At 37.1% G+C, this 15182-nt stretch overlaps 1 protein-coding gene and 1 long non-coding RNA gene across 9 annotated transcripts in view; both read right to left on the bottom strand.

The window, feature by feature from the left end:
* HDAC9 (histone deacetylase 9) overlaps nucleotides 1-15182 on the bottom strand; it is a 452594-nt gene that overhangs the window by 334258 nt on the left and 103154 nt on the right. The gene's annotated exons all lie outside the window — the stretch shown is intronic.
* On the bottom strand, nucleotides 4088-5023 carry LOC135287364 (uncharacterized). The gene is made up of 2 exons (XR_010351074.1): nucleotides 4980-5023; nucleotides 4088-4628 (listed from the first exon to the last, which is right to left on the bottom strand). It is a non-coding gene; the product is annotated as an uncharacterized LOC135287364 (long non-coding RNA).

Below are 15182 nucleotides of genomic sequence, written 5' to 3'. Positions count from 1 at the left end.
CACTTGTAAATTGGTCAAATGCAGGGCCTCAAAAACCATTTATTACAGTTTATTGGTTACTAACAATAAATCAAAAATATTTTACATTCCTACAAATAGATATTTAATCATGTATCTGTAGATAGACACTATTTAATCTATCTTTTAGGAAACTCCATCATAGGGAGAAACAACTTTTTCTATTCTAATTAGACATTATCTTCTGATCATCTTGCTCTTAAAATCTTTCACCAAAAAGCAAAGTTCTCTACTTGTGCTTGCATTATGTTGTATTTATTTTTGCCTTTCACAAAATCCATGTAGAAATAAAAAAAAAATTCTTATATATGCATATATTACTGTATGTGCACTCTTATTTATATAAGAGAGTCCACACATTTATTCAGGCATCTCAGGAATGTTGTACAAAACCCTGTGTGCAGTCTCAAGCACCAAGTCTGCAAGAGAGGAAATCTGTGTTTGCTTTCATAATAGTAAATCAACATGAGGGAGAGAACAAAACTCTTTCTAGTCACCTGCTAGTTACTTTCATGCATTAAACATGCAGAAAATAAACCATTGTTAGCCATACAATTTTATTTGCAGTCCCTCATTTCCAAACAGTAAATATGAACCAGCCACAGCACAAACATTCAAAGCCCTGTGAAGAGCAGGAGCTGTCCCAGCCCACATGCTCCGTGGTCCATCTGCTGCCCCACAGAGCCCAACTTTGCCATTCCCTGCACCTGGGAGCCCCAAGGTCCACAGCCTGCTGTGACTTGATGGAGTCCTGCTCTCCTGAGGATGGCTAAACACCAGCAAGACAATAGAAAGTGGAGAATGAATTCATTGTTTTGATTTGCTTGAGTATGCATGGCTTTTGCTTTACCTATTAAAATAGATATATTTTTTCATAGGTAAAGCATCGCAAGCCACAAGTTTTCATCTCAAGCCACAGGTTTTCTCACTGTTACCCTTCTGATGTCCTTCCTGTGTGTCCTCAGCACAGGAAGGACTTTGACCTGTTGAAACGAGTCCAGAGAATGGCTAAAAAGAATGACTAGGGGGATGAAGAACCTCTTCTGTGAGGCAAGTCTCGGAGAACTGGGATTGCTCAGCTTGGAAAAGAGAAGGCCTCAGGGTGACCTGACTGCAGCTTTCCAGTATCTGAAGGGACATAAAGGAAGATGGAGAGGGAATACTTACAAAAGCATGTAATGACATGACAAAGGGAATGGCCTCAAACTGAGAGTAGGCTTACACTAGATATTAAGAATAAATTTTGACTGTGACAGTGGTGAGGCACTGGAACAGGTTGCCCAGAAACCTTGCAAATGCCCCATCATTCAAGTGTTCAAGACCAGGCCAGATGGGGCGCTGAGTAGTCTGGTCTAGTGGAAAGTGTTCCTGCCCATGGCAAGGGGGCTAGAACAAAATGTTCTTTATAGTCCCTTCCAATCCAAGACAAGATTCTGTGGTTCTCTCCCCCACCCCACTGTGGGGTGAGTGAGCAAACAGCTGTGTGGGGCTTTGACACCTGCCAGCAACAGCTTTGTTTCTGGCTGGTGTTAAACTACAACAGATCTCATTCCATCCACAGGCTGAGAGAGGTTTGTTTTGGTGACTTTCACACCTCGGACCTGGACAGTATTAGGCATGGGTACTGGCAGCACTTAGGTTACTGCTGCTACGACTGCAGAGTACTACTGACAACCCTGCTCACCACACCCAACAGATCCTTCTCAAATGTGATTTCATTCTGCTAACACAATCATTGACTAATTTGAAACCAATTTCAAATGTTATGATCTCTTGTTCTGTGATAAAATATAAAGTGAACATTCATGTTTTGTTGAAATACATTCTAGAAAATTTCACAAGAAAAAGTGAACATGATTAGTCTAAGTCAACAATGGGGCAGTGTTCATATTGGCTGGACTATGAATAGTAAGGATAGGTGTCTATTCAATGTAAATACGTAAATGTAAATTTTTGTGTCCTAAGGACATGGGAACTCCCCATCCAAGGTCATCAGTGAAGCCATCCACACCGAGTGAGGGTGTAGCAAAGGCAGTGCAAGATAGCTGCTATAAACAGCCTTGATTTTATTAGTAAGCTAGTTTTCAACAGAACTATTTTCATATACAGGAGGTATTTTAATAAGCAAGCATCATGGACTTAGCACTTTCTTCATGCTATTCATGACACAGGCTTGGCACTTGTCACTAACATATTTACTATGATATCCCAAATAAATGGACTAAAATAGAAAGAAAAAAAAACAACTGCTAAATCTAAAATGTACTCAAAATACAGGCCTTTATTTTAATGGTCAGCTTCAATGCTTAATTGCCATGGGAAAAATCTAGTCTAATAAACATTTAATTCAGTACTATGTTGAAGATCTAATTTTGTATGCAGCAGCAGCTGAGAGAAGGATTTCAGTGATAAGTGCTGTAGCACACAGAATGGAGAAGAATTCTGCAGCATGGAGTCTGCCAAAGCCTTTCACTATTTTTTTAATTCTGAAGTTTTGTTTTATATTGGATTTGTAACTATTTAGAATGATCCTCATACTAAGTATAAAAAAAGATGATGTGTTAATTTCCAGGAAATGTAGTCTAGTGAATCTCAATGGACAACAGTAAGTGTGTTAACAATTTTGGAAGTTTATTTGCAAGTTCTAGAATCCTAAAATAAAAATAATGTATTTCCTAGCTTTCTCACCCAGAGATAACTGGAATTTCAAGGAACAGCTGAGGAATGTTAATGATCAATAAAAGAGATTTACTTCAACAGTTCAAAGTTAGGGAGTAGTACCAAATACATCCCTTTCAGAGCTAATGTTTTGTCAGTGACCTGGATTATTCAAATGTCATTTATGGCACCCTAGTTCTCTCTTACTTTTCACTCACAAGAGGTCTAGTGCCAAATAAAATTGACATTTCAAATACTACATCAGCAGTGTAGTTCCTAAGCAATTATACAATTCACTGATTTCCTCAAATAAATAAAAAGCAAACAAAAATAATCATATGACACATGACAAAGATATACAAATTTTTGTGAGAAATCTTGTTATCAAGTCTCTTGACAAGTATTGGCACCTGAGCATCCTGTAAAGCATCTGTTCCTGCCTTTTTAATTCTCTTAAGCAGAAGTCCTCCATAAACATCCAAATAAACCTAAAAATCCCAAAGTAGTACACCATTATACTTCCTGAATATACCTAGATATTAGCAATGTTGATGTTGCCTATTAGATGTTGGCTACTCTATTACAGAAAACAATTCCGGTTTTGTCTTTCTTAATACTTTTCCTTTCACAAAAAGGAGTGTAATTATTTATGCCTTCCACTGCAGTTTATGCAGTTTAGTTATATATAAAGAGGGAGTTGATAAAAACCACTTGGTTTTACTTCATGCTTTGTATAATATTACATTTCAAGACTGGAAAAAATGTGAACATTTCAAAACTCACAAATGCTTCATCAATTTTTTTGGTTTAATGAGGATTTGTAAGACCCTGATTATTATTTTTAAAGTAGATGCAGAACCTACACATATTCTGCTTAATTTAACATTGAACCCTAAAGAAAACCAGTTCTGAGATCAAATATACGATGACAATTACACTGAACTTTACAGGATTGTAAGAAATTTATTTGAAAAGAGGAATCATCTACTAGATTTTAACAAAACTTAACCTGTGAGTATTGCATTAATTATAGAAATTAATTCTGCCATGTCTAGCTGAATTACAAATTACTACCTGCACTTCCAAATTCACTTTAGTGTTGATAATAACCATTCAGAAATCCTTAATCCACTGAAAAAATAATATTATTTCTGAAATGAACAAAACAAAGTATGAGAAAAAAAGTAGACGATTACTAATTGGATTTTATACCTTTTATGGCCCTGTGAGAATGGTGCATAGATGGAATTTCAGTTCTGAGCATGAGTGGTTCTATTGATTCATACAGAAGTATAAATATTCTTAATATTTTATATATACTTCCATAAATTGCTGAAAACTGAACAGCAGAGATCTTAAGTGATGTGAAAAAACAGCCTCCTCATTTCTATGAAAGTAAACTAGGCAGATGTTTATAATAAACCTGTTCTCTTTTATTTGTTTCTATACACAAATATGGTAAAAAAAACCTTAAGAATCCATACAGTCTCCTGAATACATTTCAGTTTTTATTTAGCTGGTCTTTTCACTCATTGTAACAAATTCTCCAGTATTTTAATTCAAAATATATATTTAAAATACTCATATATATAGTTAATATAAACTTAAATTTAAATATATATATATATATCAAGTTTAGGAAAAAAAGTGTCGTGTTAGAATAGGCATAATTGGCTGAAGAAAAAAAATTGAAATCTTACATGTAACTCAAAAAAATTCATCAGAGACCATCTCTTACTGAAGGGTAAGGAAAAGATCACATCCTAAATTGAAGACTGCTATTGGAAAAAGAGAAACAGAGAGGCTAAGGTGAACATTTCATTCCAGAGTTGTGAGCTGCTTGTGACTCAGAGACTCTTTGCTGTTTCTAATATAATCTTTTTTATGCCTCAAGCTCCAGCAGATCCCTGAGCCTTCACACTGCACTCTCCACTTCCCCACATACGTGTGCTCTGAAAATGTTTGTACAGCAACACAATACCAGCATTAGCCCAATACAAAAACATCCAAGTAGAAAAGTGTTTAAATCTTGTGCTGTATTAAATTAAATTAATACTGTATTAAATCAAATATAATACAAATAAATGTTTCAGTTAATAAAAAGTCTCTGTAATAACTGTTAATCATTGGGCATTAAGATAACATTTATCATAATAATATTCATTACAATGAATAAGCTGATTTGTTAATAATGCATCTGTCACATGCGCTTCAACGGGATTCCTTTAGTCACCAACACCACAGCCGTTATTTTTAAGTGCTTCCAAAAACATTAATGTGCAATGTTAATCTGAAATCCATACCTCTGTTATTTTCATGAAGCAACCGGCAAGGTTTGTTTAGGAAACAGTTCTGTTTATGTAATTACAGCTTTGTTGCTTAAAGGAAAGGAAGCTCTGAACAAGGCCTTTACCTTAGCAGCCCTGCCCCAGCACCTCACCAGTGCTTCAGCACCCCCATCCATCAGTGCCAACCACTGCAATTCACCAGAGATCTCACTAAAGGGTTTAAAGCATCACCTGCCACAGGACTGGTGGTTTACTAGCCAAACCATTGTGGGCTAAATACAATCTTTATGCAAAATGTGCCAAGCAACTTCATGTATATTGCCAGCAAGAGCAAAATAAGTCTAGCAATGTACTCCCACCCAGCACAGCTGACCCACAATATCTCTCAATACCCACAGAGTACAAGACATCATCTTCTGCCTGCCTTTAAAAACAGTTCTATCCAGCCTATCTAAAATGCAAAAACTGGGAGTGAAAGTCTTTATGTGCTTCACTCTAAAAAGAAATATTAAAGCAACTTTGAATGCAAGAAAGCCTACTGCAGTCCAGCTGCCTTCTCAGTATGTTTGCAGCAACACTGAAGACCACAATGCACATCGGTCCCCAACCCAACAGTTACTTCTCATTTCAAAGTGACACAAAACTTCCTTACAGCAAAACTATCATTAGCTCATAATGAAAGGTAAAAGGTGCAGAATATGTGCTGAAAATTATAGGCATGCTGGAGAAAATCCTTTACAGCAACATATATTGACCTTCTTATTTGTGAAGTTGAATGTGGTAATAAATTTGCCCCTTCTAGTCCTGAACTTCATGAATTCATAGAAAACAAGGATCAGATCCAAAACATCCCAAACAGTAACATTAATTGGAATTGCAGTAATCATGTGATGCATTTTCAAGTCTGCTTTAAGAAGGCATTCCAGAGGCACAGCAAAACTTCTGAACTCTGCAGTCACAGTTCATGGAGATTATATTGTTATAAGAATATTGGGTCAGGAAGAGACAGCAATTGCAGACATTCATCCCCAAGCTGGCATGAAAACTACTTAAGAGTTAAGGGGGTACATAGTAATTCAGGATATGGTTCCACAAGTAATTATTTTGCACAACATGAGAAATCCAGTACTCAGCCATATCACAGATCAGAATATAAATAACTAAAGTTTTTCAAATTTCAGATCTCCAAAGCAAGTTTTCTTGAACTCCCATACAGTCTAAGCAGCACCAACGCTCACCAAGTGCTTTCCTTTGGGTCAGGATGCTGCAGGTGCACAGAAGTCAGTCTTTGTGTAAACCACATCTTTGGTCCAAGATTTGCAGAGCTTCAGTTGCTCTCGAGCCCTGGCCAGCCTGGACACTAGGCAGAACAGCACCTCAATCACCCTTAGGGTAGCTGTGCTCCGTGCATAACTAAGCTGCCCCAACAAAATTAGGTTTCTCTCAAAATGCACACATAGCAGCTTTCTTTTCAAATCATAGATTCCCCAAAAAAGTAGTACAGCTTCCAGATCCTGGCCAGGCTTCGCCTGAATGCCCAGTTTAGCAGGAAGCAGAAGACCTAGATCCAGTTTGCTCTTCAGCTGGAGGAGGTCCCAAATGCAACTTCTGCTTTCTGACCTACTTGAATTCAGACAGTTTGAGAGTTCGGGTATCACAGGGTAAAAAGCAAGCAAAAAATGGTACCTTGCTCTGGATGACTGGTGAGGGAAGATCTAGGTCCTGATGCCTAGCCTCAAGATTATTTTATTTTTACTGTTTCATAGGAAGTTCAAAAACTGCCACAGCCCTATAACAAGCTTTTAGTTTTCTTTCTTAAAAAAAAAAATTGTAACACAGATTTAAAATCTTGTATCATACATCTTTTGAACATTTGTTAGGATTTTGAGCAGGGAAACTTTGGTTGCTATAAAATCTCAACAGTCAAAGAAGGGGATAAATATAGCTTGCAATGTGATTATACTGAAACAGTTTGTTCCAGTCATACAAGACTCTTGACTTGACATTCCAATTAAAAAAAGAAGCAACAGAAAAAAATATTTCAGATACATACTTCGGTATTGAAGTCAAGGAAGTATGAAATTTTCTTTTTCTAAGATGAAGTAACTGGAACAACTGACATTTTAGCTACAGCAGCTACTTCTACTTCCTATAATTTCACTTCTAGATTCAATTAGACAAAAACTTCCCAAATGCATGAAAGCAAATTCTTTGTCATTTCACTTACTACATAGCTCCTTATCTTCATCTTTCACTTCACAGGACTTACTTTTGGCATAAAAGATCATGACCTCTCACCAAGAAAAAATACGAATTCCCAAAGAGATATTGATAAAGCTTAGGTTTATGGACACAAATAACTTCTCACAGCAAAATTTTCCATAACTCTCTGAATATTTTTTCTGACAGGAAAAATTTCTTCCACTTTTTTTGGTCAGGGTCTTGAGAAGCAGGTATTTGGCCTGATGAACAGTGTGTTGAGGAGTCTCTGACCAGATCATCTGGACAGCTTAACACAGCAGGCAACTTTCTCACCATCAAAGTGCATCCCTCTGAAAGAGCTATCGATCCCCTGGGATGAGCCCAGAGCGCCAGTTGCTCTCCCAGTGTCAAATCCTGCAAAAGAAGGAATGCATTCCCGCGAAGGGGAGCCTGCCAGCGCTGAGCTAGCACTTGCACTGGGATTAAAGCAGCTGGGGAAGGGAATCAGTCGTTCAAGAATAAAGAGAAGTTGGTTAAGAGTTCTCCCAGTAAAGGACTGGCACAGATAAAAAAATCCTCTCTCTATGCATAGCAAAGGAAATCACATATTAAAATGCCTATGTGAAATACAGGTAAACTAAAAATCCTGGGAGCAGTACTGCTTTAAGTAGCTTGATTAAATTATTTTGCTCTATTAACAACCAAAACTCAGTTAAAAAGCAAAAAGTAGGTATCAACCACTTAAAATCCATCTATTATTACATATGTTGAGTTCTCTGACCTCGTTTTGGTTGTTGCCAGGTAGGCCAGGCCAGAAACAACATACGATTTCCTTTTCCCAGCTGAAAGGCATCTGAGTTAAGAGTCTGTAAAAAGTGCAGCAGGAAGAATCTCATGCTTGACTGTCTCAGACTTTAGGATGCAGTTTAAATTTGCTGCTGTTACAAAAAGAAAAAAAAAAATAAAAAGGGTAGCTGTAAGGCATAAATTCAGTATTCAGTGAATCTGGCCAAGCACACAACAGTGCCAGGTTCTGTCGTGACAGCACACCAGTTCCCAGGCTGCTTGTGCAGCAGACTGAGGAAGAGGCCGGCTCATTAAACTTTCCGCTGGGTTACGAACAATCTGCTTTCCAAATCACAGGGATACTCCAAATGGTGCCATCAGTTCTGTTCTCTGTGTATTTATTTGCCTTTAATTAGGACAGTCCTGTATAACACTGCTTTAAGAACTCAGTAGCAAGAAAGACAGAAATGATAGGGCTAATTCTCCTTAGTGGATATAAAAGATAGCTATCACTTTTCATATCATTTTGTGCTGATGCAAATGAATGCAAATGTTTTAGATTAGAAATAGAAGGCTTTTGAAAACAAGATAAATATTCTTCTAAGGCATAAGTTGCTGAGCGTTTACTTCAACTCCGGCCCACCCCCACAAATCTATTTTTCCCATTCAAGAAGATCAAAGGTGATTAAAAGTTTTGAACAAGTTGTTTTCATCATCCTTTGTCTCAATAAACAGCTGCAGACTCAGCAGCATCTGTGTCCATTTCTGCTTCTGAGATGCAATGCCCATTACGTGCTGAATGTAGTTACGAAATAACTTATTTTCTGTACCACCTACCTCATACCACTGGACTGCATGTGGCTGGATTTGTGTCCTATCTTTCACAGTAACCCTCCTAAACAACCAAATTGCGAGAATGCTACTAAGGACATGTGTTTTAACCATTTACTTAGCTACTACTGACCTCTTTACCTTGACTTTCTTTATTACCAGAAGCACAGTACCACCAAATGGCTGGAAAAATCAATCAGAAGAGTGCCAGCAGGTAGACAGCACCATCAAACACCTGTTTATACCATAGCATAGAACACAGCTTAATGTAAATCACCCTTTGGACATGTTTAAAATTTATTTTTCTACATAGACTGTTCTCTACTTGTCTGGATGAGGCCCTCCAAAATGCCTTAAAAATCTAATAAGGAGCCAGGAATTCTTGTGGTTTCATTCCAGTTCTGCTACTGACTTGTTGTGTGGTCTTGGAAAAGGCCCTTATCCTTTCTCTGGCTTTTATTTCTTGCATGTGGTGATATTAATATGCATTAGAAACTAAGGCTATATCATATGTGAAGCTGAGAAAACAAGTTGACATACACAATAAAAAAAAACAAACCCAAACCCTAAACTATATTCATGCTCCTAAATGCCATTTTAAGCACTGAGATTATTGCTTTTCAGCAGATGAAAACATTATTGTGAAAAACACAGGACACAAGTGTGAAACCCTATAGGTGCTATATATGTTGTTCATCTGTACATGCTTTTATACCTGGTGGTGTCTTGACACACATTTTTTTGCTTTTCCCATAGAGAAGTGTACACTCCTACAATCTGCTTGGAGTAGGTGATGCACAGATCTTAATTCCCAATGCCTAGCCCGTTCCCCTAAGCCCTGTGAATAAGGAATTGCAGGATGTGTTTCATTGTCATCACACTCAACAAACTGAAGGAGTTAGCCCTGGGGACAGCAAGGAATTTCAGGCTTTATGAAGCCAAGACTGCAGCATTCACATGGAAAACATAAGTGTAGCAACTCTAATTCCTGAGTTCTGCATTTTACTGTAGATAGTACTTATTTAAAATATTAGTCTAGTACATCAGTTTTTCAATATTAGTAAAACTCAGTACAGCATACTGACATTATGTCTAAGTTCCCCACTCTCAACTATGAAAAAAAACATTATGTGTTCTGGAGTGCCAGTACAGTAAATGACTTAAAGATTTAAGGACAAGAAACACCATCTACACACAGTGCACCAATAATTTATGAGCCTCCTTAAAGAGCATAAGTGATGCATTACAAGACCAAGGCTCAGCAGAATGGCTTCTGAACCTCACTGAAGCCTGCCAGATGCTGCTGAGCAAAGGGCTCTGGGGTCCTCTCTGAAACACAGTTCCTGTGCAAATGAGAAGAGCCTTGCAGACCTTCTCCTGGGGAAAAATAGCATTTTGCCATACTGTCAAATTATTAGACTTCAAAAAAATTTCCCACTTTGTTCCGGGGATGAAATGGAAGCATTTAAAGGGGGAAACAAAGAAAATCAGCCTCAAACTGTTGAGCAGCCGCACAGCTGGACACTGTAGTGCCAGCCCCAGATGTAACCACAGCCAAAGAGGCTGCTGAACCTTCATTTCTCCACTACGTAACACAAACCTTTCCAATTGAGGATTTGTTTTGGGTTAGTTGAATTAGTTCTTTTGAAACAGAAAGTTTGTACTGGATCCATGAGAGCACCTGAAGCACTGGATGAAAGTCACTTACTGGATCTATCAAATAAGAGATGCAGGCAGAAAGTCATGAAAACAATGTAGAGCGTCATCACAGCATTTAGATACATCTTATATAATAAGAAAGTTATTTCCTAGGTACTCCACTAGAGTAAAATTGGCACATAAGGTTTGATTTCAAGCATGCCCATTGTGCTGTGAGGGTTCTCTTTAACCTGCAGTGGTCAGAGATGGTCTCACAGCTTATTAGAATACACCTCAATAGGAGCTTAGGAAAAGAGGGTCATTTTTTTTTGTTCCCATTGAAAATTCTTTCATGCAGAGTTAACTAGATATTTTTATAGGAATTTTTAAAAAGGATGGTATCTGATATGTCATAATTTACCTCAAGGTCCATGAAACCTAGAACAGAAGTGTAACGTATTTTTAAGGTAGCAAGAATGATGTACAGCACTTCACACTGGTACTACTGGAGTGAACAATTTTATTCTGTCTAAAAAAACCTCCTTTAATTCCCAGGAAAGCCAGCTGGGAAAAGGGACTCATTTTATCATAATTTTCTAATGAATATTCAAATTTACACATATTTTTTTTTCAGAAAATATAAAAAGAGAGGATTTCATTACTACTTAGAGGATTTTGCAGGCATTAAAAACCTTTGCATTAAAGAAATTGTGAAGGAAAATGCTGTCCAATGCTTTTAGGGTAATTTGTCACTAAATATAAGTAATATGCCCAAGGGAGTTCACAGCTTCAATAATAATTACTTCTCAAGTACTTTTAGTTTTCATAGAATAACTCCACGCATTTAAAAATACAAACTTAATTTTTTCCAGAGTTTTTTCCAGGGGTGTGTGCATTTGGTGTTTCTTTTGCAGCTAAAACATCTGCTTGGGAAAGACACAGCAATGTAACACCTGCTGTTCAAAGCAATGCCCTGGAATTTCCTTAGTTTTCTCATTCCTTGTTGCAGAGCTGGAGCAGCAGAGAGTACATTTGATTTTACCTGAGATGAACAGACTCTAAGGTTCCAGCCCTTTGTATCCTACAAATACTCTTCAAACAGCAGCATCTACCCTAAATTCATCTGCAAGAAAAGTAGATAAAAATGCCACTGTGGACTTGATGAAGACACTGTGTGACTTGCTCCAAGTTCTTAGAGGATGAAAAACAGTAGTAAAATTTTGAAACTGCACCTGCAACAGGACTCTCATGACAAAGGAGAAGGTTGTGGCTAACACAAAGAGCAAAATAGGATCTGAGGAATCCTTCATTTACTGCCAAAATTAGTGGCATGCATGTATGTCATGAACAGCCTGTATTGCTTTGAGATTTCATACTGCTAGAAAGTAGAAAAAACAAGAAAGTTTATTTGTAAAACTATGCATGTATATCTGGGTGCCTCTACTTTCCAAATGTCACATCATTGTCTATTGCATTATTCAAAGGAACAGAAGAACAAAGCAGTAGATTTGGAGGTGGTTTTGTTTGGTTTTTGTTTTTTTCTTTCCTTTTAAACAGGAAAAATGAGCCTTCTATTTACAAAAGGATAAAAACCAGAGACATCCGTTTAAGTTATAAGGGATACCTGTGATTACTGTGCAAGTAACAGTCTAAACACATTATTTCTTCCATCTAATTTCTGTGTTCAGAAAAAGAGCTGCAACGTGGAGCAAATGCAGTAGTCATTTACCATTGCATGAATGCACCAGGACTCAAAAGCTGAAGTTCCATGACAACTTTTAGAAGCTGTGAGATGTGATAAAAATTAATAAAGCCAAGCCTCTGACAAGGCCATTTTATTCTGAGCAAGTGCTTTATATAAAAAAGGCTCATTTCACCCTGCTTGAAAGTTTACATTGCACCAAGCTTTTCCACCATTAAATCTCTGTTGGGAGATACTCAATGGGATAACTTCTTTTTCAGAAATGGCACAAAAAAGAGATGGTGACTTCTCCTGCAGAAATGACCTAACCCAATGCCTGTGCCACCCTCCTGTGCTCAGCCCCACTCTGTTCTGAGGTTTCTGCACCCTGGCTACCGGTGCTTCTTTCCCCTGGCTTCCCAAAAGGACAAAGTTTCATAAACAGCAAAGCGTGCTAATTCAAACAAAACACAGGACAGCAATTCTTTTTAGGCAGTAAAGTCCTGTCTGCATATTTTAGCCATTGCATAATTGTTACCTTTAGCTTATAAACTTCAAGGTCAGTTTGAGGTCAAGAGTAGGTGTTTAGCACATGAAACTTAGAAATGTTGCTAAAAGCATGCTTTATAAATCTCTGTATTTTCTTCTCATTTGGGGGTTTTTTTATGTCTTGTTTTTTCTTACTATCTGGTAGGTTTTCATCTGCCTTTATAAAATATACAATGCTTTCAAGCTAAAAGTATAATTTATATACCTGAAATGCAGACTAACATATTGCTATGCTCCAAATCTGGCTATTTTCCCTCTAGCATCCATATCACATGTTGTGAGTTTGTTTGCTGAAGAGCAGAGCCCAGCCACTGAATCAAGGCACTATTAATTCAGAGCTGGAATCAAGCATCAAAGGAATTTATGCAAGTTAGAGAACTTTTAATGCAAAAAATTGTTAAAAATTCTTCTCCCATATTTAAAGCCATTTTAAAGTCTACAATCAATTCAATTAAAATTGTATTGGTCTCACTTCTGGAAATATGTTTTCATCTTTAGAGTCTTGAATTTTTACTTTGCTTAGGATAGAAGCACACTGCATAATGTTAAGCATTATGCAATGATAGTTAGAAGAATAGTATAACAGTGCAAAGGGGTTCCCAAACTAAATAATTACTTAAATCTTCACCGACATGAGCCTTCACACAATGGTAGTTCAGCATTCAGGTTACTGGTTCTGTGCACCTCCCCCTGTTTCTATGCTCTTGATAGGCATCATACAGAAAAAAAAAAAAAAAAAAGTCATTGATGTCCTTTGTTTACATTGCAAAGGACTGCTTAGCACCCAGGCAATAAAAGGCTATGACAGTAGCTTTTGCATCACTCAACAACAGAATCCAGCATTTATAACATGACTCAGGAGCACACAGAAGGAGGGAAAAAGTAATTTACTTAGTGTTCTTTAATTCTTTGTGCTATAATGAGAGTATATTAGAATTTATGGCTGCATAGCACATCTATTTTTTTCCCAGGAGAAAAGCCTTTCATGACCTGCTCATTTCTGTGGCAATCAGGAGTTACAAGACCTAAGTCTAGTCATAAATGTGGTGTCCTGCTGAAAGGAGTTTGATACCTTTTTGATTAAAAATAGTTCAACATTCAGTTGTGTTTTCAAAACACAGATGAAAATGCTAAACCAACTCAATTTTTAAAAAACAAACTTTAATATGGTACACAAAATTAGTTACTTGTTTTTGAAGATGGGGTCATTTATTGTTACTTAAGCTTTTTTTTTTCATTATTTGATTACATTAAGCTTTGGTTTGCAACACAATAGCTTATGAAGGTCAGTATGGCTAGAGGAGAAATCCTATATCCTGTGACAAATCCAATAACCATCAGGGTATTTGGTTCAGAGAAGTAAAGCATTTATTAAAATATTTTGCTGATTCGCTAGGGTATTGGGAGACTTTTGCTGAGTGCATAGCATGGCATTCCCAGAAGGAGACACGTTTTATAGGGAGCTTGTCAACAAACTTGTTCATGGGATAAACTTTCAGCACAACAAGGAGCATATGAGCAGGCTGTAAGGATTGGGATGCTAACTACAAAGGGTGGAAAAAAGTAGAAAGATGGAACTGCTTTGTCCCCCTCTGCTTCTGCTTATATAGAGAGGGAAAAGGTGAAATATATGAAGGAAAAGGTGAAATATATTATTTTTTCATTGTTTCTGGACTAAACAGAAAATATAAACATTCACAAAACATACTATCCTTAGTTTTTGAAAAGAAGTAAGGCAATGAAGGAAATGTTTTACTACTGTATTTCAAAACTGAAACAGATGTGATTTGTGGTAGGAAGGGGAACATCTCCCTCAGCACTATCCAAAGCAGCACACATCCACCAACAAGTGCTGTGCCAGCACAGCAGGACACATTCACAGCCCCCTTCCTCATTCAGTGCACATTGCTGCTGCACATTCCCCTCCTTATCATGGTTAATAGCTATGAAATTCAATGTGTAAATTGTCAAGTATATTTCTGAATAGCGCATAAAAGAGTATGCTTAAAACTCAGACTAAAAAAGTAGGGATAAATACTGTATTAGAAGAGAAAAAAAAAATTACAACTCCATGTGTTGGCTGTTTAAGTTCTAAGGAAGGCTTCTGGCTCCCTCTAGGGGTTTCTACATGTGTCTTCGCAGAACACACTTTTTAAACATGACCTAAAAAAATATTTCTTTCTTATATGTGGTAAGGTAGAAGAAGTATAGTATTCTGAAATAATTACATATGCAAATAATACATGTAACCATTTTGGGGAAGAGATGTTTCTTCTGTCCCTCTGTGGAAAGGTAAAAGGTATAATTAGCCCACTTTTTCTATGTCCTAAGTACAAAACTACAACAGGAATTTGTTCTTTAAATACCACAATCTCCAACATGTTTGTGAGAAAATATTTCAAACCAAAGCAATTTTGTCCAAATCTTCATAATAATAATTTTCTGACAAGCTCTGATGTGAACCATCATTCTTTTTTTTTCTTTATGTAAAATCATCAGTCATATATTTACACACTTCCCCACTTCCAGGG

The sequence above is a fragment of the Passer domesticus genome, chromosome 1 (genome assembly GCF_036417665.1).
Source record: "Passer domesticus isolate bPasDom1 chromosome 1, bPasDom1.hap1, whole genome shotgun sequence".
Classification (NCBI taxonomy): Eukaryota; Metazoa; Chordata; class Aves; order Passeriformes; family Passeridae; genus Passer; species Passer domesticus.
The sequence above is the reverse complement of the archived record's forward strand: the minus strand, read 5'-3'. Positions and strand labels throughout refer to the sequence as shown.